General features: G+C 49.1%; 1 long non-coding RNA gene across 1 annotated transcript; it reads left to right on the forward strand.

Annotated features, from left to right (window-relative positions):
• The first annotated feature begins 11,762 nt into the window (after positions 1 to 11,762).
• On the forward strand, positions 11,763 to 25,175 carry LOC144734180 (uncharacterized). Its single transcript, XR_013588484.1, has 5 exons — positions 11,763 to 11,842; positions 22,155 to 22,209; positions 23,169 to 23,221; positions 23,830 to 23,868; positions 24,900 to 25,175. It is a non-coding gene; the product is annotated as an uncharacterized LOC144734180 (long non-coding RNA).
• Positions 25,176 to 26,361: the final 1,186 nt, after the last annotated feature.

Genomic DNA, 26,361 nt, shown 5'->3' on the forward strand with positions numbered 1-26,361 from the left:
GGTAGTATGGGTTTCTCTCCTCAACTCCACCTCTGAAATTGTCATCTGGATCTACAACGTCTTCCTCGCTCTCTGACTTGCTGCTCTCTTCTAAAGACGGCTGCTCTCTCTCCGGAGGAGTGGGTACGGGGAGCTCATGGCAGTGTGGCACCAGGCGATGGATGAAGGAAGGTCTGGATACATGATAGCAGGTGCATTCTTGCCAGTCCGATGTTTGGAAGAGTCCACCATGCAGAAGTAGCAGTTGTTTGAGTGATCAGTGGGTTCCCGCCAAATTCTTGGCATAGTGAACTTCATGGTTCTCTTTTCCCCTCTGTACCATCCTACAAAAATATATTTATTTCACCCATGACTAATGAGTAAGAGATTCTCGCAACATTTTTCATGTATGATATATTTTTTCAACAACATTTAAAATTGTAAAACATTTCAAAATTAAAAACTTACATTTTTAACAAATTTTATAACGTAAACTTCCGAGCAACAATTGTCCATCTTACCTTGCAGAGTTTTTTTTGCATTGCTCGCTGGTGAAATGAGGTGCCCAGGGTTTGACTTGATCCCCGACAGGCATGCCGAAATATGCCTTGTAGTGTGGCACATTAGGAATGGACCACTCTTTTAATTATTTATTTGTGCAGCAAGGGAGTAAAGTGTGGTTCTGTGAAAGTCCTGATGTGCTGTGCAGTACATCGATGCATGTGTGTACACCAGCATGCGATAACGGAGTTGGGCCTGTAGGTGGCTGGCAGGGTTGTTGAATAACCGCACTTGTACACCAGCCACATGGTTAATGGCGACTCGGTTCAAGAATTGCTGTGTGTGACGCACGTGCTGTTGCATCTTACAGGTAAAGGACCCAAAGGTTGTTTTTGATCGTTATAGAAATGTTCTAGACTTGTTCTAGACTTCAAGCTTGGCTTTGAATTGTTAGTTTATGATATATTCAATTGGAGGGGGTTTATCACTGTGCATTGTAAAGGATGACGCACTGTAATTACATACTGTAATTGTAATTATCTAACCCTAATACTGTTTAGTCTATAACCATGCACCCAGAGTATGACTACTTGCAATGCTATTGAGAATAGAGCACATGCATAGTCGTACGTGGTACAATGGTGACACGTACAGTACGTATATTGTACACATATAGTACAGGTAATGGGTGTAAGATACCGATATAAGTCGATGGTATAGATATACATACAGCTTAGGATTAAAGTAATATACGAATAGTAAAGTGCAAAGGTTATTGTCAAAGACAAATATGGCTTATCAGTAGTAAAATTGGGTTTAAGAAAACTGTTATTGAATAATCGCATTTGTACACCAGTCAAATGGTTAATGGCGACTTGGTTCAAGAATCGCTGTGTATGACACATGTGCTGTTGCATCTTACAGATTAACCACAATAAATGTGTTTGCCCTCGATTTGGAGCACCTGCCTACATCCTTCATTTCGAGTGTGCAACAGTAGGCCTCGCACATCTTAGCAGATGCTTCCACAGAGTACTTCTTCGCTCTTGTCGTGATAAATTGGCTGCAGACATAGCAAAATGCGTCTGCCGGATGCTTCCAGCCCTCTTGATGCCATCTCATAAAAATGCAGATATGTATCCACTTAGGCAGCTGGAACTAAACTGAACTGGTGGGCTTAAGGTCCCTGTATTTATTCTATTTATATTACTGGAAAGTTCTAGAATGTTCTAGAAATTACTCCAATCTTGACTTAAAGCTTTCGTGACTGCAGGAATTCATATTCTTTGGGTCTTTCGGTAAAGTCACGTAGATAGGTTCAAATTAATAACAATCAAATACAAATTTAATATTAATTTGAACCTATCTACGTGACTTTACCGAAAGACCCAAAGAATAAGTTACTCCAAGTTTACTCCGCACTGAATCTATCTGGGATATTCTGGAAAATAGGTAAATTTCAAAATATCACTGTTCTGGTCACAAAAGCAAAGTTTGTGGGGAATAATAGCCATGTTCTGTACTATTGAGGCATAAGCAATTAGGAAATAACACTTACTACCAAGGAACAAAAAATAATTGTTACACAGTGTTGTTATTATTATTATTACTTGATTTACCACCACCATCATCACTATCATCATCATAATTGCACCATCATCACCACCATCATCTTAAGATGTCCCAAGACTCGCTGCTGCTCTCTCTGCTCAGAGCTCCCAGCTCCTCGAGCCGCTTCCTCCTCGCCACTGGAAACTCGCTCTGGGGGCTCGCTCTGCTCTCCCCCGCGAGGGAGCCTCTCGCTCGGAGCCACGTGGGGAGCACTGGGAGCCGGCTCGGGTAGAGAGAGAGAGTGTCTCTTTCTTTACAGGATTATTTGCATTTCTCTCAACACACACGCAGAAAAGATGCCTCCACACGCTGATTTAAAACATCTTTTAGTATAAAAACGCGGTTTTACTCCGAACATTAAAACCGAATTAATTATGATTCTTTCTCTCATCTATCTCTCCAAATAAAACCAACTCTGAGTGCAGTAGTATTTTTTTTACACATCCCATCAGTCATACGGACTTACTTCTGATAGTGCATCTGATCAGCAACATTGGTTAAATACTTAGCAAATTTAGTTTTGAAATTCAGTCAGCAGGGTCAGGCTGCTTGAACCAACGCTGGTGAACTTCCAGATGTTGATCGGCACGATTCCTCTCTGTTAGATACGAGTCCTTGCTCGACGCACATCTCGACTGTACAAAACACGAATTGACAGCGCCGAATAATAACTAAACATGAAGGGTGGCCCCAAAAGTCAGGACACATGCAGGGTTATTTCATATATTTTAATTGGCATTAAAACATTGACATTTTTTTTCTGTAATTCAATATTTTATCTATCACATTTATTAATATCTAATTTTCTTCTCTAAATCCATCGCATTACAAAACTCAACCAAGAACCCTGAATGAATGGAGACGACAAAGCATAATTTATGATGAATGTTTAAAGTTGCCACCGTGTCATCTTAACAACAACACCAACAAAACAAACTCCACCATTAATAATTAATGCGTCATGCATTCATGTAAATGTTAGTCAGTCTGTTTGATCATTTGTTAAAATAAACGAAATAACCCGATATACAGTATGTGTGAAAGTTCGCTATGCGTCCTGACTTTGGGGCCACGCCGTATAACGATCGTTACTTTGTAAACGACCGTCCCACCCCGTGGACCTTGGTCCCGTTCGCTGTCTGCCTGTGCCAACCAACGTTGGTGACCGAGCATCGTGTGGATAGACAACAGAGATAGACAGGTCGAGTGTCACGTGGGATAGACAGGTCGAGTGTCACGTGGGGATGGACAGGTCGAGTGTCACGTGGGGATGGACAGGTCGATTGTCACGTGGGATAGACAGGTCGAGTGTCACGTGGGGTAGACAGGTCGAGTGTCACGTGGGGATGGACAGGTCGAGTGTCACGTGGGATAGACAGGTCGAGTGTCACGTGGGGATGGACAGGTCGAGTATCACGTGGGGATGGACAGGTCGAGTATCACGTGGGGGATGGACAGGTCGAGTGTCACGTGGGTTAGACAGGTCGAGTGTCACGTGGGGATGGACAGGTCGAGTGTCACGTGGGGTAGACAGGTCGTGTGTCACGTGGGATAGACAAGTCGAGTGTCACGTGGGGTTAGAAAGGTCGAGTGTCACGTGGGGATGGACAGGTCGAGTGTCACGTGGTGATGGACAGGTCGAGTGTCACGTGGGATGGACAGGTCGAGTGTCACGTGGGATAGACAGGTCGAGTGTCACGTGGGGAGAGACAGGTCGAGTGTCACGTGGGATAGACAGGTCGAGTGTCACGTGGGGATGGACAGGTCGAGTGTCACGTGGGATTGACAGGTCGAGTGTCACGTGGGATAGACAGGTCGAGTGTCACGTGGGATAGACAGGTCGAGTGTCACGTGGGGATGGACAGGTCGAGTGTCACGTGGGATGGACAGGTCGAGTGTCACGTGGGGTAGACAGGTCGAGTGTCACGTGGGGATGGACAGGTCGAGTGTCACGTGAGATAGACAGGTCGAGTGTCACGTGGGATAGACAGGTCGAGTGTCACGTGGGATAGACAGGTCGAGTGTCACGTGGGGATGGACAGGTCGAGTGTCACGTGGGATGGACAGGTCGAGTGTCACGTGGGATAGACAGGTCGAGTGTCACGTGGGACAGGTCGAATGTCACGTGGTGATGGACAGGTCGAGTGTCACGTGGGATAGACAGGTCGAGTGTCACGTAGGGATGGACAGGTCGAGTATCACGTGGGATGGACAGGTCGAGTGTCACGTGGGATGGACAGGTCGAGTATCACGTGGGATAGACAGGTCGAGTGTCACGTAGGGATGGACAGGTCGAGTATCACGTGGGATAGACAGGTCGAGTGTCACGTGGGATGGACAGGTCGAGTGTCACGTGGGATAGACAGGTCGAGTGTCACGTGGGATGGACAGGTCGAATGTCACGTGGTGATGGACAGGTCGAGTGTCACGTGGGATAGACAGGTCGAGTGTCACGTGGGATAGACAGGTCGAATGTCACGTGGTGATGGACAGGTCGAATGTCACGTAGGGATGGACAGGTCGAGTATCGCGGGGCCACGGAATGTGGCCCGGGTGGGTTTGTGGGTGCGGCAGGCAACACTTCTGCGCCAGCGGATTCGCGAGGCTGCTGTTGGTGGACCGTGCAGGGATTAAGTCGCCACGGTGGCAAAGGAGATTGTTAACTACCTCGTCTGGTACACAGGAGGTTGTGTGTTCGATCCTGAACCTGACGCCTGCTGCTGTATATTTGGAGTTTGCGTGTCTCTCTCTCTCCCCGCGTGCTCGCGTGGATTTTTCTCCGGTTTTCCCATTTACATTGAGAATCAACATCACACGTTCAGAGTGTTTGGCTGCGATACATTTCCACACGATGATGAGCCACTTTGTTGAGTTATCATTTGTGGTCAGTTTGCTTCTGATAAAGAGCTACATAGCTCAGTGGGCCTTACCTGGTAACATGAAAATCGTTACATCGTTAATCGTAAAAGTCAGCCGTGCGTTTGCACACAAAGCCAGGACGGCAAGTAGGTTGGTACTCGCCGCCAACCTGATGGGTCGGAGTGATCTCCTCCTCTCGTGCTGCAGGAGTTCTCCGGGCACTCTGGGTTTCTCACGCATGCGAAATAACGTCCCAGGTAGGCAGAGGGTTGGGCCAGAGGTGTGTCGACTGGAGGCAGATTGTCTCTCAATGGGAAGGTCGCGAGTTCAAATGGCAGTCGAGAGTTCACTCGGCCCATCATTCTTTCGGGGTCGATCAACTTAGAACCACTTTTTGGAGGGAATTCAACGCCGTTTTTCCTGTGCAGGAACCGACCGATTGCCGAGCCACCGGGAATGTGGAATTTTGAACACTAACGACGCTCGTTTGGCAGGGACACGCTTGGGAGTGGTGGCGCAGCAGTTTGCACGCTGCACTCTGAACCCACAACTCCCGAGTTCTATACCGGGGCACGGATAACGTCAGTGGTGAGCGACATCCGAACTGGAGCCGTCACCACCACCCTCGCACTGCACCACGCGCCTGCCGTTGTGAACACTGCCAAACTAAATGTGTTGGAGAACACATCCGGAGGGTAGAGGAGCGACGCTCACATGGAGAGATTGTGAATGTTGTAGATTTGCTCTCCAACACACCGGTGTTCTGTACTAGTGTAGGGGTGTCAGGGGAAGGATTCCCACTAATAGGATGGGGAGTGGGACGGTGACAGGAGAAGGGGGAGGAGCAAGCGAGGAGATATAAGGGAGAGAACGGGCGGGAAGGGGAATCTTGGCGGGAACGAGATTGAGGCGGCTGGGGACAGGTGTGGATGGGAGAAAAGGAATAAAGAACGAACCCCCTGCAACCTTGTGTCGGCTCTCCTTTACACTAGTAACGAATTGGAATGTTGTTTACTTGACAAACCTAACTAATTGGCTATGTCGGGTGGTGGCGGGTTTAACGACACCAAATTTATATTTACGCGATCTAACCCAAAACAACCTCTACTATGGATGACATTGGTCGCAAAAGCCTACTACGTGTTAAACTGTTAGTATTATTACGTCTTAAACTGTATCTCTCACGAGGACCCGGCAGCTGCAATGCTGAGAGCCTTTCTTTCGTGTGTTGGGGGCCCAGTTTGTAACCACTGAGCACATATTGACACGCGAGCCTGCCTTCATTGCAGATGACTCAGAGCTGTAATCCTACACCCTGGGGGGGCGGGGGGCACGGAGAGAGTGGAGGGGGGGACGCGGCTGGGCAGTTGGAGGCAGTCGCCCTCCAGCAACAACGGAGGGCAGAGGAGCAACGTTCACAACAACGAGCGGAGCGCCGGGTTGATAAAATGCAGCAATTTGGCACAGTAGGGGGTAACAGCTGGTGGTGCATCTACCGGTCATCTCAGTCAGCCATGGCACCTGCTGGGTCTGTCCCGAGACCTCCTGCACCTAGCCTGGCACAGTAGGGGACACAGCTGGTGGTGCATCTACCGGTCATCTCAGTCAGCCATGGCACCTGCTGGGTCTGTTCCGAGACCTCCTGCACCTAGCCTGGCACGTTAGGGGACACAGCTGGTGGTGCATCTACCGGTCATCTCAGTCAGCCATGGCACCTGCTGGGTCTGTCCCGAGACCTCCTGCACCGAGCCTGGCACAGTAGGGGGTCTAGCTGGTATATCTACCGGTCACCTCAGCCAACCCAAGGCACCTGCTGGGTCTGTCCCGTGACCTGTCAGCAGCGAGCCTTCGACACTTCACGTGGCCTCAGAGTGCACCTGGCCTGGCACAGGCGCCGCGGTGACGTCACCGTAACGGAGTGGCTTATGTCGGGGGTATTGGGGGTGGACACAGGTGCGGGATTCTTCTCGAGGCATCCAAACCCCCCCACCCCCTCCCCCCAAGACAAATACACTGACAAGACGCCTCCCTCACTCTCATATCTGTCCCTCCGCGTGAACAAAAATGAAAACAAATTTTTATTTTCACATCCAATCAGCGAGTGCGTCCATTCAACAACGACATGAATTTTCGACGTACGCGGAAACTCCCGGGGTTGATTCGACATGCAGTGTCTCATCGGCAGTGCCAGGCTAGCTTGGAACTAATGCTTGAAGGTCGTGGAGCAACGGCTGTATTGACAGCACATTGAGACGGCTGAGCCAGATGATTGCGTCGTGAGTAAGCGAAGTGGTGAATCGTCGCTGTTGTGATGCGTCCTCCTCCGTGTTTGCGAATCGGCCTTTGAGTCGTCACACGCTCCGTGGTTCTGTTCTGGGTTGGCGACCACAGCCTCCGCACACTGACCGGAGATTTTTTAAAAATTCCCATCTGTGCATCATCATCATCAGGTGCATCAGCTGCTGCTACCATGGTTTGTGCGCGGCAGATGTGGTTTAGTGTTGTGGCCCAGAAGCTTCCCCTCTACGCACTCTCGCCCCTCCTCTCATCTCACTCCACTCGCCCTTGTGTACTCTGCTCCAGCAACCCAGGCTCTCTTTGGAAACCCTCGGCTAAGCTTTGCTCAGTGGAAGGCCGCTCCTTCTCCCTCCGCTGCCCCCAAAGTCTGGAATTCCCTCCCCCAGCCGTCCGTGCCGTTGGCTCAAGACCTTTCGTGGCCGACTGGAAAAATAAACGAGAGTAAATTGGTCACGGGAATGTTGAGTTTCTCAATGGAGGTGGGTGTAGTCCAACGGCTCGGTGCCGCCCCATCTCGAGGTGCCACACCTGGGCGCATCCACGTCACCCGTGACAATTACCGTGACGACACCCGTGACGACACCTGTTACAGCAAGAAGCGCCTGGGTACCGTTCACGACTCGGGAACTGTTTGTTCTGTGTTGTGGTTTGTATGCCCCCCCCCTTGCCCGCCCCTGTTCTGTCTTTGTGTGTGTGTATATTTGTGTGTGTATATATATCTTTGCGTGTTTGTCCTTGTCTGTGTGTGTATCTTTGCATGTGTATATCTTTGCGTGTGTGTCTTTGTGTGTGTATCTTTGCGTGTATGTCTTTGTGTGTGTGTGTGTATCTTTGTGTGTGTGTATCTTTGTGTGTGTGTATCTTTGTGTGTCTTTGTGCGTGTCATTGTGTGTGTGTATCTTTGTGTGTGTGTATCTTTGTGTGTCTTTGTGTGTGTGTGTCTTTGTGTGTGTGTCTTTGTGTGTGTGTGTGTGTCTTTGTCTTTGTGCGGTTGTATAGCAGTTAGTGTTGTGCTAAGAAACCCGGCAACACGAGTCCCGCTCACGACCAACACCAGTGACAATAATTATCTGAACTGGTCCTGGGCCTCCCCTAGATCGACTCAGCCTCAAATGAGTACCTGGTGCGGTGTGTAAACATCGCCACGACGGAGACAAAGGCGGTCGGGCGTGGTGCTGGCCACCCAGCCGCTCGTGTGCCGTTCCGGCCTTAATAGGTGCTCGCTAACAGCACTTGCCCCAACAGTCTGTTAAGGCTACAAGGGGGTTTTTGTCTTTGTTTTTTGCGTGTGGGAACGTGGGATGTTCGAACGCTCACTGCGGAGGAGAGGCTGCCACTGGATCGATCTCTGCGGTATTCAGGAGGTCCGGTGGACTGGCTCTGGCTACAGTCACCATGAGGGGTGGGACAGTCCTCTACTAGGAGCACGAGACTGCCAAAGAACAGGGAGTGGCTCTTAATCTGAAAAAAGATAATGATGGGGGCGTAGGAGCGTGGAGCTGACGTCTGCAAATCTGTAAGCCTGAAGCTACTCTGGGCTTGCTAACCCATCAATGGGAGGCATTGTGGTGGTTGCTTACGCCCCCAGCAAAGATGAACATCAATGGAGGGATGCAGGCAAGCCTGATGAGTCAGATGCCTTCGATGACCTCCTGTCACAGGTGTTAGCTAAAGTGGCCCCTCTGGATAGAGTCATCCTGTTGGGTGACTTTAATGCCCGAACGGGCCATGACGCTCGCACCTGGGCTACAGTGAGCGGAAGGCATGGTCAACTCAATAACAACGGTAGGAGGCTGCTAAATTTCTGTGTAGCCCATGGGCTTGTAATTACCAACACTCTGTTCCGGCATCGGCACATCCACGCAACATCATGGATGTACGCCGGGTCCAAGCAAGAACATCTGCTGAACTATATAATGATGGAACAGTGGATGCAGGCCCATGTCCGAGAATTTAATAATCGCATTCAACTGGGCTTGGCATCGTCACCCACTCCTCCTGATGCCGAGGGGAAATAGGCGAGGTTTAGGACCGTGGCCCATGCAGCTGCAATGGCTGCTTTGGGTACACGGTCCAAACCTCCCCAGATACCCTGGCTGATGAATGAGGAGTTCCAGCTGGCTGAGGAAATCACTCTTTAATTCCATCAAAAAAGTAACCTGCAGCGCCACACCTATCACCATACTTCGGGGAAAGAAAGATGATCTGATCTCCGATCCCCAAGAACAGATTTGCAGGTTTGCTGAGTACATCTGTGAGGTCTTGGGAGAAGGGAAATCCCTCAGCCCAGAAAAGATCATGGGGCAAAGTGAGGCTAATCTTGCTGATGCTGCCGCGCCTCAAATATTGGAAGAAGTAGTCACCCCCTGTGAGTGGCTGGCTGAGGTGCCATCTGTTGAGGTAGCATGGAAGGCGATCCAGAGTCTAAGACGAGGAAAAGCACCAGGCAGAGATGATCTCCCAAGCAAACTGCTGAGGGAGGGCGGCGTTTGTGTGCAGAGTGCCCTATATTACATCATTATAACAGTCTGGACCACTTTACGGGTTCCGTAGGATTGGAAGGATGCCCTGGTGGTCCCCCTCTTTAAGAAGGGGGACCGCACTGATCGCAACAACTACAGGGGCATCTACCTCATCAGTGTACCAGGGAAGGTCCTGGAAAGGTTAATTATTTAACATTGCCTTGCCTTGCACGATGAGGAGAAGCTTATGGAGCCCCAACGTGGTTTCAGGCCAGGACAGTCTTGCACAGATGCCATATTCTCTGTCCATCTGCAACAGCAGAGGTTTAGGGAATTCCAAAAAGACCTACATCTCTGCTTTATTTACCTGGTCAAGGCATTTGATGCCACCAATAAACACATTCCTGCGGAGGGAGCTGGTAGGAACGTTGGGTTGCTCGGTCAATGGCCAGGGTCAACGGCGGCGTGGTGTATTCCGCAAATATGGCCGACTGTGAGGGCAGGCACAAGCCGGCGTGAGTAGGTTAAACGTTGAGTTTTATAAGAGCACCACGGGGTGACCAGCCCCTCCCCACCCAGCCACACCCCCCCACCCAGCCCCACCCCACCCTCCCCACCCAGCCCCTCCCCATCCTCCCCACCCAGCCCCTCCCCACCCAGCCCCACCCCTCCCATTTTTGGATGCACGACGGACGGACACAATAATCCCCTGTGGGCTGGTGTAACCAGGAGGTTCCTACCAGTATAAGCATGGGCTCTGGGTTGTTCTTCGTGCTTTCAGAGTCCCTGACTCTCTGCTCACAATCATTAAGGACCTTCATGATGGTGGGCAGGGCCGAGTAAAGCTACATGGCTGGGAGTCAAATCCATGTGGTATAGATACAATGGGAGGCTGATCGATGCCTGGGTGCAGTCCTGGGATGGCTCCCAATTGGTCAATCACGTTATGTTGACCTGGAGCGTGCCACCTAAGAGGTGGGGCCTTACTATCAGTCCCTCCAAAACTATGCACCTTCTCTGCCACAGTCATGCCCTCCCTTCCCTATGCTTGCTAAACATAAACCCCCCTAATGGAACATCTTCACCAGTTAGAAACATTCAGTCTGGCCTGTCTACGCTTCATCCTGAGTTTATCCAGGTTGAATTGTGAGCTCACAAATCCTTGAAAGATTTGGACACAGTCCCATTGGTGAGCTCCTTCGGCAGGCAAGGCTGCATTGGCTGGGTAATGTAGCCCACATGCCCAGCCACCGCATGCCCAAACAGCTTTTGTTCGGCTCGATAGATGGGGCTAAATGGGCGTTGCACGAGCTAGAGAAGAGATAACATTATGTGGTACGAGAGGATATGCAGCTGAGTGGACTTGCCAATGACTGGTACCAGCGGTGTCAAGATCAGCCTCTACTGGGCAGTTGAAGGCCCAGTAGAGGCCAATCGTTACTGGGCAGTTGGGAGGCAGTCGCCCTCCAACAACAACGGAGCACAGAGGAGTGACGTTCACAACAACGAGCGGAGCGCCGGGCGACTAAAACACAGCAAGTTGGCACAGTAGGGGGCACAGGTGGTCCATCTGCCAGTCACCTCATTCAGTCAACTCATGGCACCTGGGTCTGTCTCGTGACCTCCTGCCAGAAGTGAGCCTTCGACACTTCACTTGGCCTCAATGTGCACCTAGCCTGGCACAAGAGCTGTTGTGACCGTCACCGCCACTTTGTGGGGGGGGGGGGGTGTAGTTCGAGACTACTCTGGGGGCGGGGGGGGTGGGGAACGGGCAGGTATAGTTCTAGACTACTCTAGGGGGGGGGACTGGGGGATGGGGCGGGTGTAGTTCGAGACTATTCTGAGTGACCCGCTCTCGTGTCGTGAACCCAGGTTACCCGACCTCGCGCAGCTTCAACAACACAAACCAGAGAAATCCAGTTCAGCCAGGTGAATGAATCAGGTGACACGCCTTGACGCCCACGCACACCTGAGTGTTTCCACCTGTCGGGCCGTCATTACCCCCACCCCACCCGCCTGACCATCCCCGGCCCCCTCCCTCCAACCCCACCACCTCCGCCCCTTCGCCACCGCACTCTATAAATCTCCCCGGAGCGCGACCTCTGGCAGACTCGGCGACCACGCGTTACCAGGTGAGTGCCGTGGGGTGCGGGGTCCACGCTGGGTTTGTAGTGCCTTTTGAACGCGCGCAGTCACTGCCGTCTGTCTCGTGCAATGCGTGCTAGAAATAACGTGGACGGATATAGCGGGTTTTACATATCACGAGGTAGGTTCTTTGTTACGGTGGGGGTGGGGGGAAGCATAACATTATTTTTTAAAAAGTTGGAATTGCGCTAGTGAAGCTCAAAGACTCCACAGCGCGCAGAGCAATGTCGCTGCTGCTATAGAAGCTGCGTTCCCACGCTGCTAATGCGAGAGCGACCCGTACCGTGCAGGCCCGGTTCGGCTCTCCACTGCACGGCGACCCGGGTAGCGGTAGATCGTGCGGTTCCACAACTGTTCCGTGATCTTCGGTAGTAGTCAGCGGTGTGTTTATTTCATTAAATATTTAATTTATGTTGATTCTGATATCTGTATTATATATAAAACCGAGAAGACAAAAATAAGCGGGTAACATTACACGTTGTAAACGAGATATTTTGCCTGGTGGAAATAGCGGAGTTTTGTTAGGACAACGGATAACACAATGGGTAGGCGTATATAATGCAATGGGTAGGCGTATATAATTAAATGTATGTTGAACTTTCATACAATGGGTACGCATTATATTTAACGCAATGGGTAGGCACTACAGTCAATGCAATGGATGGGCAAATATAATACAATGGGGAGATATAGATATTACAATGGGTATGAATTATAGACAATGCAATGCATGGGTAGGCACCATAGATAATACAATGGATAGCAACGATAGGTAATACAATGAGTATAAATTATAGATGATACTGCGGGCGGTATTAATACTCCAGGTTACTACTGTGGGTAAATAATGTGGGGGTGGCATTAACCGTACGCGCCGTCGGCTCGGTGGACGTTAAAGATCCTGTGACGTCATTCTAAATGTCTCGGCCATTTGTGGGGCCGGTCACTATTAAAAATTTGCCGTAAAAAATATATAAATGACACCGCAATGACCCGGTTGGGATCATAGCGACGCATTCCTTGCAAATTATTAGCATCATCATCATTATTATTGTTGTTAAGGCTGAGTCGACCTATGGGAGTGACTCAAAACCGGTTCATATCGCAATTGCCAGCGCGCCCACCACTGCACCACCGCTCTCCGTAAGATCAAAGAACAGCCGCCATCTGCCATTTGTAGTGGCGGTGGTGACGTTGTCACCAGAGCGATGTGTGCCATGCTCGGTGCACTTTGACGCCTATCGCGTGAGGCATGGCATGCTCGCTGCTGGTAGGAAGTCACGAGTCAGACCCGGGTGTTGTGGCAATATCAAAGACAAAGATCCCCCCCCTTAGAGCCTCCGCAGGCTGATGGGGCAAGTGCTGTTAGCGAGTAGCACCTATGAAGGCTGGCACGGCACACGAGGGGGTGGGTGGCCAGCACCACGCCCGGCCGCCTTTGTCTCCCCAGTGGCACTGTTTTTAAGCACCACACTAGGTACTCATTTTAGGCTGAGTCGATCTAAGGGAGGTCCATGGACCGGTTCAGATAATCGTCACATACACACAGACCACACAGGCTCTCAACATATACATCCAGACAAAGATCACCCGTATAGCCTTCAACAGACTGTCGGGGCAAGTGCTATTAGCGAGGAACACCTATGAAGGTCGGCAATGCACACGAGGGGGTGGATGGCCAGCTCCACACCCGGCCGCCTTTGTCTCCCCAGTGCTGATGTTTTATACAGGTGCTCACTTAGGGCTGAGTTGACCTTGGGGGGGGGGGGGGGCGGGTAGACCCAGGACCGGTTCAAATGTTCGCCTCTGATATCGGTGGTGAGCGAGAATCGAAATGATCGAAATGGGGGGGGGGGGGGTAGCCGGGTTCGGAGCACTGCGCTAATCACTGCGCCACAGCTCACCACGTGCGCACGCAGCTCGTGTCGCAGCATAAAGTGCCAAGTCACGATTGGTACCCGAAGCCTGACCCGTGCAATGTATTATGTATGTACAGATACACTGTATGTGCCTATGTATGCATGCATGCAATGCAGTGTACATGCGTGTACGAGTGGGTGTGGCGGTACTGGGACTTCCCTAGGGCGACTCACCCTCAAATGAGGACTGTATCTGGTGCGGTGTAAACATCGCCGCTGGAGAGACAAAGACGGCCGGGCGTTGTGCTCGTTACCTACCCCCTCGTGTGCTGTGCCGGCCGTCATAGGTGCTACTCGCTAACAGCACTTGCCCAGCAGTTTCTTAATGCAATACGGGGGCGTCTTTGTATCTTTGATGCATCTGACAGCCACTTCAGTCGGTCTGCCCCGCGACCTCCTGGCAGCGAGCCTTCGACACTTCAACATGCACGTAGCCTGGCACAAGCGCCGAGGTGCACATCACCGCCACTTAGTGGCGGCTGTTGTTGTTGTATCTCTGCGTGCGTTCGCGTGTGTTGCCCTATGGGATCAGACTGAGCCCTTCCTGGGAATGTGGAATTTCCACGACTGGCTCTGAGCAGAGATGCACGTTGAACAACTTAATTCGTAGCGGTGGTATTCGTTTTTTACACGCTTTTATTTAACTCACTTCGTCTGTTTGTATCCTCAAAAATAAATCTTGTAACTCAATTTTTACACACTTCCCAATGTGCTATCGACTGCAAACTTGGTATAGGTATCTCATACTGATGACAACACGATATTATATCATTAAAAATCCAAAACACATATTTTTTTTAACTTTTTACACGCTTTTATTTAACTTACTGTATGTGTCGTCGTATCAAAAAATATTGTAACTCAATTTCAACCGTATTCCCAATGTCGTATCGACTGCAAACTTCGTATAGCTATGTCATACTGATGACAATGTCATTGAAAAAAAATATTTTTTTAAACAATAATTTTAACGGCTTTAATTGTCCACGCTCAACCGACGTTGCCTGTAAATCATCACGGTCCCTTACGTCACGGCAAGCCTCGGGGAGCCACGCCCAGGGGCGGGGGATGTGGAAGGAGGGGAGGGGCGATGGGGGAAGGGGGCAGGGGGAGGGGCAGCTCGGACAGTACATTTCATTAAAGCGTGTTTAAAAAAAAAGCATTTTTAAATATTTTATTTATTACACGCTTTTATTTAACTCGCTCTGTCTGTTGTTGTATCCTCAAATCTTGTAACTCAATTTTAACCCACTTCCCAATGTGGTATTGACTGCAAACTTTGTATACTTACGTCTTACTGATGACAATACTATATTCTATCATAAAAAATAAAATAAAACATTTTAAACAATCTTTTTACACGCTTTCTATTAACTCACTCTGTCTGTTGTTGTTGTTGTCGTATCCTCAAATCTGGTAACTCAATTTTAACCCACTTCCCAATGTGCTATCGACTGCAAACTTCGTATAATTGCGTCTTACTGATGACAATACTATATTCAAACATAAAAAAAAAATATATATATTTCTTTACAATCTTTTTACACGCTTTCTATTAACTCACTCTGTCTGTTGTTGTTGTCGTATCCTCAAATCTGGTAACTCAATTTTAACCCACTTCCCAATGTGCTATCGACTGCAAACTCCGTATACTTGCGTCTTACTGATGAGAATACTATATTCTATCATAAAAAGTTAAATATATATTTTTAAACAATCTTCTTACACGCTCTCTATTAACTCACTCTGTCTGTTGTTGTCGTATCCTCAAATCTGGTAACTCAATTTTAACCCACTTCCCAATGTGATATCGACTGCAAACTTGGTATACTTATGTCATACTCATGACAATACGAAATTCTATCATTAAAAATAAAAACATTTAAACCATCTTTTTTATATGTTATGTTTCGGCTTGGGTCTAATTGTCCACACTCAACTGACGTTGGCTGTAAATCACCACGGTCCCTTACGTTATGGCAAGCCTCGGGGCCACTTCCTGGAGTAGTAGAGTTCTGCCATTACCAGTATGGTACATTTCATTAAAGCGTGTTTAAAAAAAAGTATTTTAAAATATTACTTTTCGAATCACTCGATTTCAGTTGGGCGACAGGGTGGCGGCAGGCCAGTTGGTGAAAACTCGTGCCTCCAAAGCAATGACGAGCCTGGGTTCGATTCCCAATAAGAAACTTTATTTAGACTGGAAGAATCCGATGAGCCTTGACGCTCTTCGTTCGGGGATTTCCAGTAGAGGAACGGGGTCAGAAAGTTACACAACAAACAATACAAAAACACGATACGAGTACAAAGCACAGGAAGGGTAAGCAAGTAACTAAAAACAAATAAAGTATACAAGTGTAGCGGCGTGAATGGGCTATGTACCGCAACATAAACGGACTGTGTACACTTACCTGTAGGGGCAGACACAGTCCAGCAGGGGCAGTCACTATCCCTAGCCCCGGAGCAGGAGGGGGCTGTGGGGTGTCCTAGGATCCCCCGCAGCCCCCTCTGGAACTCTCTAGAAGGTAGGTGGAGCCGGGGCTGACGCACCGGTGCTGGGTATAAAAGCCGGACCTCTGGAAGGGTCCGGGGCTAGTCCAAGACGGAAGCAAGAAGATCAGCTAGATAGGACCCTGGGACCCCTAGCCTCGCTGCCCTTGTAAGGGCCGGGACTCTGTGTGGCTCAGTGGTGAGACCCTGGGAACCCCCGGCCCGACGTCCTTGTGAGGGCCGGGTCCGAGTGGGCCAGTGGTCGAGACCCGCACCCTGGCTAGGTCGGGTTAGAGTAGCCTCCCCTAGGCACCCATAGCCGGAGGACCCAGAGTAGTGGTCCCGTGTTAGGGCACGTTAGCCAGAGGCAATACCTCCCCAGGCAGTGGGTATAGAAGCGCCGATGCCCTGAGTAAGCCATGGCTGTATTGCCGTGTATTGGGATTAAAAGTGTTGCCTCCAAGATCAGTCTCCGACGTCTCCAGAACTCACTACACTACACAAGTACAAATTGCAAAAGTGCATCATTGTGTTTAGTTTAGTGTCCTTCCTCCGCACTTCCGATTAGCATGGCTGGCTACGTACGGTGTGATAGAAGTTTTACAAACATGTCATGCCGATATTTCAACACGAAATGCAAGCTGGGGCAAGGGACCAAAAAATAAAACTGTCCCAGACCACACCAAGTCGTCCCTCAATAAAATAGCACATTGAAATGGAACTATCAATGACTTGGCAGGGGAGGCTCCTCAAGAGGAGTCTTGAAACTCTGAGGCTCTCCTGGGTAACCAAGCGGAGCACCGTGCTTCACAAAAATACGGGTGATAATAAAAACACCGCACCCATTTCCAAGTCACTTGAAATGCTTAAAATACCAGCGCCCAAGCAGGAATGTGAAGAATTCAGAAAAATCCCATTCTACGCCACAAACACCACCGCTACCACCAAAGACAAAGATACCCCCCTCCCACCGTATTGCCTTAACAGACTGTTGGGGCGAGTGATGTGAGGGAGTAGCAACTATGAAGGCCGGAAGGGCCCGCGAGGAGGTGGCTGGCTAGCATCGTGCCTGGTCGCCTTTGCTTCCCTCATGGCGATGTTTACACACCGCACCAGCTACTCATTCGCGGCTGAGTTGACTCGGGGGAGGCCCAGGACCGGTTCGTATGATCATCACCGTCGTTGACCCTCAGTGGCTCTACCAATAAATTGCACGAGCTCTGCAGTCCTCTACATATTAGCCTGGTTGCTTTTTTTGTTGTTGGTGGTTTGAGATGGCAACACTCGATCCCACACAGGCGGGAACTGATGACTGTGCCGCCGTCTCCTGGCCAAGCCAGGGAATGGCTCCTCGACCCCCTTGGGAGGGAGGTTCCCAACGTCCGTGTGTGTGTCTCTGAGAGCGTGTGACCCACCAACCATCGCTGCCGACTCCACAGTGCTGGAGCACAGGCGAAACACGTGGTGCACAGCAACCATGGTCCATTTCCAAGCCTCCAGAAAGCATTAGCGGACCACAACGCTCTAAGGCACGCATCGGCTGGCCTCATCCGTATTTGCTGCGTGGGTTGGGCCACGTGGTAGGCACGAGCCAAAAAATTGCTGTCATCAACTCCTCCGCCACCCGACAGCGATTGTCGCCTTTGCACAGAGGGGAACAATGCGTGGCCAATGTAGCGGTCACATTTTGACTAAAGCTCCCACTCCTATGGACCTTTGTTACCAACATTAAGAAGGCTTTTTATATCCTTTCTGGCAACATTGCAGGAGGTGTTAAGATGTTGAAACACCAAATAGACGCCTATTACAAGACATCAAGGATGCATTAATCACAACAACAACCGCCATTCGCCACTAAGTGGCGGTGCCGTCGCCACGGCGCTTGTGCCAGGATTGGTGCACTTTAAGGCCACGTGAAGTGTCGAACGCCCGCCGGCAGGAGGTCACGGGACAGACCCAGGTGCCATGGGTGGACTTACTGAGATGAGTGGCAGATGCACCACCTGTGACCCTAATGTGCCAACTAGAACGCATTAACTACCCACACTTGCGGTAAATCATTCCAGCAAATAGGCTTGCATAATGGATGCATAGTCCTTGAAACTGATTGGCCTGCACCAGAGCTATGCAGCCTTCTTCATGGCGTCGTCTCACCTGTGCAATAGAGGAAAGAACGCAAATAGGCGAACAGTACAGGGACAATGCAAACAAAGCAGTTTTTGTGTGTGTTTAGTTTGTTGTCTTTCCAAAACAAACATTTTTGGTTGGATATGACACTGGTGAGACTATCCCATACAAAAGCGGTCTCTGGTGTAGGCCAATCGGTTTAAAAGACCATGAATATATATTGTCAGAACATGTTTTTTGCATGTACGTGTGGTTAATGCAGACTCGATTCCTTGCAGAAAGGTTTCTATTTGTTGTTTGAGCATCTTACCACTTCATTTTAACACGTAGGCTTTCGCGACCAATATTGTTCATAATCAACGATTTTTTGGGTTTAGATCGCGTTATTTATAAATGTGTCGTAACCCTCCACCACCCGACACGGCCAATCAGTAAAAAAGTGTCACGTTGACAAAAGACAAATAGTTCACTGCTTTAGCCCACCGGTGTGTTGAAGCGTGAAACCACAACATTTACAATTTGAGTACGACGTTTCGCTGGTAATTGCATCCAGCATCATCGGGCAATTCGCCAGAATGGTGAGGCTCTGCTGTGTCTCCCGTTCTTATATAGAGCAGCAGCAGTGTGACGTCATCATTAACTCATTAACTCATCAGGTGCAAAGATTTGAGGGGGGGTTATTGTAATTATATACTTGATTAGTAATACGGCTGTTGTTACGATGCGAGTTGTAGATTAGTAATCATTTGGAATGTGTTCTATTGTGATTATGCTACATTAATAATCAGTGCTTGTTTCCCTTATAAGGAATTGTAATGCATCTTATTTAATAATACGCTTCCAGGCCGCACTAAGCCTGTAGCTGTCCGAGCGATTAAAGTTATTTCTGTTCCTCTCAATCTCAATGGATTCTCTAATTAGTCTTTGCCAGTAGTAACTAGTTTTACACAACACTTCAACGTTGTCAAAATCAATTGAGTGTCCCTGTTGGCAAGCATGTTCAGCCACTGCCGACAGTTGTGTTTGCGATAGTTTAATATTTATCTGGTGTTCTTTTAGTCTTACACTAACGTTACGCCCTGTCTGTCCAATATAGCATCTGCCACATACACAATTAATCCGATATACACCTTCTGTTGATAATTTAGGTAGTTCGTCTTTAGTGCACGTTACTAGTTGTTGAATTTTGTGTACTGTACCAAATCTTACTGTAATGTTTTGCTTTTGCAAAACACGGGCTAATTTGTCAGTTACTCCTGAGATAAATGGTATTTTTATTGTTTTAATAATCTGATCGCTTTCAGCAGTGTTGCTTTGCGATCGTGATTTGGCATTTAGTGCTATGTTAATTTGAGCATTATTGTAGCCATTCTGTCTTAGTGCTTCTTTAACATGTTTAATCTCTCTCACTAGACTTTCATCATCTGACACTGTTTTAGCCCGATGTATGAGCGTCTTAATAAGAGAGGATTTCTGAGCTGGGTGATGATGTGAATCTGCATTCAGATAGGCATCAGTGTGCGTTTGCTTTCTGTAAACGCTGTGTGTTATTTTACCATTTAGGCCATGCCCAAGTAAAATATCCAGGAACGGGAGTGTGTTATTCACCTCCATTTCCATGGTGAACTGAATGGCCGGGTTTTGTGCACTGAGATGATTTAGAAAATCGTTAAGTGTATCTTTACCATGTGGCCAGACAACCAAAGTGTCATCCACATATCTAAACCAAAAGGATGGTTTTAATGTGCTCGAGGCAAGTGCTCTGGTTTCAAAGTTTTCCATGTACAAATTTGCTATAGCAGGAGATAAAGGAGAGCCCATTGCTGCTCCCTCCCTTTGTTTAAAGAATTCGCCTCTCCATAAGAAGTAAGTGTTATTTAAACAATGGTCAGCGAGTTTCGGAATATCTTTTGGTAAATCTGTATTCTTTACCAGTGTATCAAGTAATTTAAGCGACTCGCTCACTGGAACCTTAGTGAATAGCGAAATCACATCAAAACTCACCAAAATATCATTATGGTTAAGTTTAATATCTTTGATCATATTCACAAGATGTTCTGAATTTCTTATGAATGATGATGTCCTACCGATGTAGGGCTGTATTTGTTTAGTTACATATTTTGCTAATTTATATGTGGCAGAGCCAATTGTAGTGACTATGGGTCGTAAAGGGATGCCGATTTTATGGATCTTTGGTAGCCCATACAGTCTAGGTGGTTTTGAAGCCCTTTGCTTAATTAGGAATTGCTCATTTTTTGGGATTAATGAATTTGCAATGATTGCAGTAGTCTTACGTTCCAGAGTATTAGTTGGATCTCGTTTAATTTTAATGTAGGTACTTTCCTCTAATAAATCTTTAATTTTATTATCATAATCGGCTCGTGACATCACTACAGTAGTGCGGCCCTTATCAGCTGCTAGGATTTGAATATCTTTATTTAGACGAAGCTCTCTTAAGGCTTTTGCCTCGTTCGAGCTAATATTTACTTTCGGTAAGAACGGGAGACACAGCAGAGCCTCACCATTCTGGCGAATTGCCCGATGATGCTGGATGCAATTACCAGCGAAACGTCGTACTCAAATTGTAAATGTTGTGGTTTCACGCTTCAACACACGGTGGGCTAAAGCAGTGAACTATTTGTCTTTTGTCAACGTGACACTTTTTTACTGATTGGCCGTGTCGGGTGGTGGAGGGTTACGACACATTTATAAATAACGCGATCTAAACCCAAAAATCGTTGATTACCACCTCATGTTTTATTGTCAGAAAAGGATAAAACCTATTCTTATTTTTCATACGTTGCTCCTGGCAAAAAAGGTCCCAAGATGTTGTTGCTGCTGTGTTCGCGCAGCATCACGGATCTCCCGTGTTTAATAGCCCGGGGGGAACCGACTGAACGGGATGATCCGTGTAACAAATACAACAAACGCATGAAATCGAAACACTTCGCCAAGCATTGGCTTCAACTCGAGCGAGCCCGACTCTGCCGATGAGACACTGAATTGTCGAAACCGCTCCAGAGTTGAAGCAATGACGCACAAATGCTGCGCCTCCCAGAAGGAGGGCTGTGTGGCTGATGGGATGTGTAGAAAAGAAATACTGTCGTGTTCTATGTGTTGAACTTCTTTCGCACCGTACGTAGCCAACCGTGCTAATTGGAGGTGCGGGGGGACACACCAAACTAAACACAAAGCAGAGCTACAAAGTTACTTATTAATCATGAACGCCGTCGTTATGTTTGTGTTGCCGTTAACTTGGGGGGGGGGTGTGTTGCAGTAAAGTGAGGTTGTGCGGCAATGACGGTGGTGGCGGTGGTGGATGGAGGCTTACGTAGCGCTAAGGAGGCGATAAGGCCATGGGGCACATTCCCACGTTGCATCGCTCAACAAGCGTCCGTGGTGGCGAAGCCTCGGCAGAGATTGCAATGGGAGCAGAGTTCGGAATGTGCCTAATGCGTCATCAATGCCCTCAGCGGCCACACCACAATCACGGCCACACCAAAGCTTAAAGACAAAGATCCCCTCCCCCGTATAGCCTTAACAGACTGCTGGGCCAAGTGCTGTCAGCGAGTAACAGCACCGAATGAAGCTAGGCACGGCACACGAAGGGGTGGCCGACACCACGGCCGGCCACCTTTGTCTCCCCAGTGGTGATGATTACACTCTGCACCAGATACTCACAAACCCCTCCACCCTTCCCCCTCACCCGTGCAGTAATCGATGCTCACTAACGCGAGCGGCTCCGCTGTGATTTCTCCCGCAGATTGCCTGACAAAAAGAAACCCCGAGCAGACCTTCAGCCATGGACAAGCATTCGAGTACGTACCCCCACCCCCTCGGTGGCCTGGCCACGGTCCGTCATCGCGGGGCATAGCAGAAGGGCCTTGGCTGACTGGCAGGATGCGGTAGTGGTTCTCAACCGTGTTTGACCGCTGTACTCTCCCTCATTGAATTTTGTTTCAATCGAGTAGTAACCCCCCTCTTTCCCGACTCAACGTGAGAGAGAGAAATAAATGTATGAATAATGAACATCAATATTTTAACCAAATGTCCATTTTGTGAGGTCTCCCTAAACTAGCTGGTAACTGATTACTCTTGGAAACCACATTGTTTACGATCAACGAGTTTATAAAGGTCGTTTTACATCGGTCTAGATGACCATCTGGGTTCAAATGTTATCGCAGTTATTTATTATTGGCAGATTCACATAGACGATCATTCACCAATGACTCTCGTGTACATGACAGACTTTCAAACATTTATAAAATCACCTCACATTATCACGTTACTCCCCACTGCTAGTGTAGAGCGAAGTCCTCGTGGTTATTGTGACGTGGAATCGCGCAGACTCACGTGGAGGAGGCAACGCCTCCGATCCGGTGTTGCCCCTCCGCCACGACGGTCCGTGAGCGTTGCCACAATGCCCGAGTCCCCCAGTTGTGGCAAATGACCGATTGCAAATAAGCAGTGGCATAGTAATTTACATCATCAGTTCTGAGCGGGGGGCTGCGGCAGTCGGTCAGGTGGAGGCCCCAATACTGTGCTTGAAAACATATCTCGTGGTGTGTAAAAAAATAATAGGTTTTATCCTCTTCTGGCAATAAAATAGGTATTACGATGTTCAAATTCCAAATAGATACTGTTTGCAAGGAATAAGGTCTGCATTGACCACACGTACTTGTGCGAGAAACACGGGGCAGGAAGTGCAGGAAGCACGGGGCGGGAAGGGCAGGAAGTGCGGTGGGCTGCAGCGTGCGGTGTGTGTTGTCTGTTGCAGAGTGCGGAGAGAAGGACAAGGACAAGCATTGCAAGGGCAAGAAGAAGGAAGGGGTGAGGCGCCACACAGCCACGAGCACGCACGAGGGAACCCCACAACAACAGCAGCGAGAGCCTTCTCGATAGTGACACGAGTGATAATTACATGAGCTGGGTGAGAGGGGGAGGATGTTCTTATTCAGGTTTTAAAGTTGATTTTGTTTCACCAGGCTGAGAATTCAAGAGACCAGGATAGTCCCACTAATGAGAGTGGGTGGGTTGGTGAGTGAGTGGGTGTGTGCGAGTTTGTGAGCGAGTAGGTGATTGGTTGAGTGAGATACCGAGGGAGGGGGTGAAGTCGAGTTGGCTTTGCGTCGCCACGTGAGGATTCGAGAGTCCAGGATAGAGTCTCACTCGCAACAGGCGGCCAGAATGCCAACAAAATTACAAAAAGTCAAAACAAAAAATTGAGCAAATAGAAATCGGTGCAAAATCAAACTTCCTCGCATGATGATGATGAAAAATGAAAAATAATATCGCACAAACGTAAATCAATGTTGAATAATACATTGCGTGCAGCACAAGTGGACGTTAAGTGGGGCGGTGTGATGTTCAGATGAGGCAGTGTGAGCGATGTTGGGGTGACACGGGCCCGTCTGTGTGTGTCTGTCCGTTTATTACAGAGCTCCAGCTCGTCGTCATCTGACAGCGACGATGGCAAGGTAACTACCGATCGGCATCTCCTCGTTCGTTGCTGCCACCCTAGCTTTCAGCACAAAGTGGTGCCGATTTTTCTCGACCCCCCCCTACAGATGATGATGTTACCCTTGTAGCTGTAGGCGACGGTTGATTGCGATCAATGCTGAGCTTATGATGACGGTTAGCACGGTTGACTACGTATGGTGCGGAATTAGTTCAACGTGCATACATACATACATCTCTCATGAATAATGCTGCTTGGTTATAATTCCGCTCATTTACCCAGGAAAGTCTCACCGAGTCTCAAGACTTTTTCAGGAGGGTCCTGCTAAGTTTTAGCCGTGGAGGGGGGTGGGGGGGATGCTGCCGCTGTGTGTGATCCCAATCGAGTAATTTGCAGGCTATTATATTTTTTCAGCATTGGGATGTTTCGCCAGCGCCAATTGTGTTTATTTATCCATGGGAAGTAAAACCAAGGAAGCCATGCAGAACAAGGGGAGAACAGACCAACTCCGCAGAGACTGGCACCCGAGTCGGGAATCGAACCCATGCTTTTCTCGGCTGTAAGGCACGGGTATTACCATTGCTCTGCCATTCCGCCGCCCAACGGTTCATGCTGCTGATGATGAGGATGATCTATCCATCCTGTGGGTAGTGTAATATAGAGGCGTCAGTGACTCAAACGAAAGATGGCAGTTCTCAACCAATAACCCATACACCTCCGATTAGCACGGTTGGCTACGTACAGTGCGAAAGAGGTTCAACTTACATATACACATACAATAGCGGACAGCGGCAGCAATGGGCGCTTGAATTTCTGTTCCCAGTGGAACGCACGAACTTCAGGCTCGCGACGCCGTCAAAGTTGAACCCCGATGTCACTAAAATATATCACGAACTATGCAGCAACTCTGCCCCAAAGTCACGTCGTCTCGTCATATCGAAGATGCGAAGCGGATATTGAGCCTGGCTATTGCTCGGATGGGTGAACGCGGGGTAACCCCGACTACGAACGTAACCGAGCGGCGTCTGTCTGCGTCGCGTGTGCTCGCAGAAGGGACACAAGGAGCACAAAGAACACAAAGACCACAAGGACCACAAGGACAAGGACCACAAGGACAAGGACCACAAGGACAAGAAGTGCAAGGATAAGTCCAAGCACTAGAACCCCCAGCGAGAGGGACCGGCCACGAGAGCCCTACCACGTGGCCGCTCTGCGTAGTGGGCACCCGGCCCACCACCCCCGCCCCCCCCCCTGCTCACTCCGCCCCCCCTTGTGTGACGTGGTGACCCTGAGTGATGTCAATGGAATAAATGTCAGTTATTGATACCTGGCTGTGTCTGCGTCACGTTTTTGTTGTTGTGATGGCGATTGTTTACCCCGGAGGAAAGCATTGCCGAGTCTCAAGGCTCGCTTTCAGAAGGGTCGGGGGAGATGACCGGAACCGTTCTTCCTTCTGATATTATAAAAGCCACTGGAGCTATGACACTTTTAAATCATCTAGATTGAAGACTAGTTTATTTAGAACTAGCGGGAAGTACCCAGCGTTGCCCGGGTCGAAAAGGCAGACGCACACAACTACTTACACACACACACACACAAACACAGCAACTTACACACACACACACACATGGACTCACACACACAGACATCGACTTTAGCTACACACACATGGAGTTACACACACATATCGACGTACACGCATACAGCGACTCGCGCACACACATATACATAGACAACCACACACATCGACCTAAACACACATGGACTTACACACACATCGACTAAAACACACACACACACAACAACCGCCATTTGCCACTTAAGTGGTGGTGACATCACCACGACGCTTGTGCCAGGTTATGTGCACCTTGAGACCACAAATGTCGAACGCCTGCTGGCAGGAGGTCACGGGGCAGAGTCAGGTGCTACGGGTCGACTGACTGAGATGACTGGCTGATGCACCATCTGTGACCCCTACTGTGCCAACTCGCTGCGCTTTAGCCACCCGACGCTCCGCTCGTTGTTGTGAGCGTCGCTCCTCCGCCCTCCGTTGTTGTTGGAGGGCAACTGCCTCCAACTGCCCATTAGCGTCCTTCACGAGCCTCCAGAGGCCGATCTTGACACCTCTGGTACCAGTCATCGGCAAGTCCACTCAGCTCCACATCCTCCTGTACCACGTCACTCCATCTCTTCTGTAGCCCGTGTCGCGCCCGTTTATCCCCCTCTATCCGGCCGAACAAAAGCTGTTTGGGCATGCGAGCTACATGACCCAGCCAACGCAGCCTTGCCTGCCGGAGGAGCTTACTAATGGGAATGTGTCCAGATCTCACACACATGGACTTTCGCACACTTGGACTTGCACATACACATCGACACACACAAACATCGACGCACACAGAGACGCATCGACTCGCGCACAAACACAAAGCGACCGTCGCTGACACGCAGATGGACTCGCACGGACAGAAGGACATAGGCACACACATAAAAAAGCAAGTCAATTGTGGAAAAT

Source organism: Lampetra planeri, chromosome 50 (genome assembly GCF_965212315.1).
Source record: "Lampetra planeri chromosome 50, kcLamPlan1.2.h2, whole genome shotgun sequence".
Classification (NCBI taxonomy): domain Eukaryota; kingdom Metazoa; phylum Chordata; class Hyperoartia; order Petromyzontiformes; family Petromyzontidae; genus Lampetra; species Lampetra planeri.